Source organism: Callithrix jacchus, chromosome 1 (assembly GCF_049354715.1).
Source record: "Callithrix jacchus isolate 240 chromosome 1, calJac240_pri, whole genome shotgun sequence".
In the NCBI taxonomy this organism is placed as follows: domain Eukaryota; kingdom Metazoa; phylum Chordata; class Mammalia; order Primates; family Cebidae; genus Callithrix; species Callithrix jacchus.
Window position 1 is genome coordinate 64,871,692 of NC_133502.1, and position 616 is coordinate 64,872,307.

Here is a 616-nt window from a genome sequence, read left to right on the forward strand (position 1 = left end):
CCATAGATCTTTCTTTTCTCCAAATGTGGCCTTGTTTGAAGCCTCATCTAGAAAAGTTCACTGTTGGGGATAAAATCAGGATAAAAGTGTCTTTACTCTGCCTCTTATCTAACTACAGTTTATCATAGATACACCCTGAAATTACGTGGTGAAGACACTGTGTACAGTTTGTCTTTACAGATAAGAAAAAATAAACATGACTGAGAGGATGTTTCAGTCCTGATTTTTTTAAAGCATTCATTGCTTATGGGACCTGAAGCTGTGCCATCTTATTTTGCTTTGTTTTGTATTTTTTTTTTTTTTTGTCTTTCAAGAGATTATACATAGAGAGCATGAAAAATTCCATGATTGGGAAAGAGAAGGGTATCTTGTCTTTGGGGATAATTTTTAGGTGTTTGAAGTTGGTGATAAACCGAAGGATCTGGGCTCTGCCTGGGGAATCTTGAGATGGTGTCTGCTGGGGTTTGAGATAGATCAAATCTGAAACAATAAAAGTCAGTTCAGAAAACCCAGTTGAGCTGACGGATTCGTTTCATCTTTGGATTGGCCAGTTATTCAGTGGACTCAAGTTGATCACTGGGGCTGTGTTAGCATCTCTCGCTTTCCCAGGATTCTC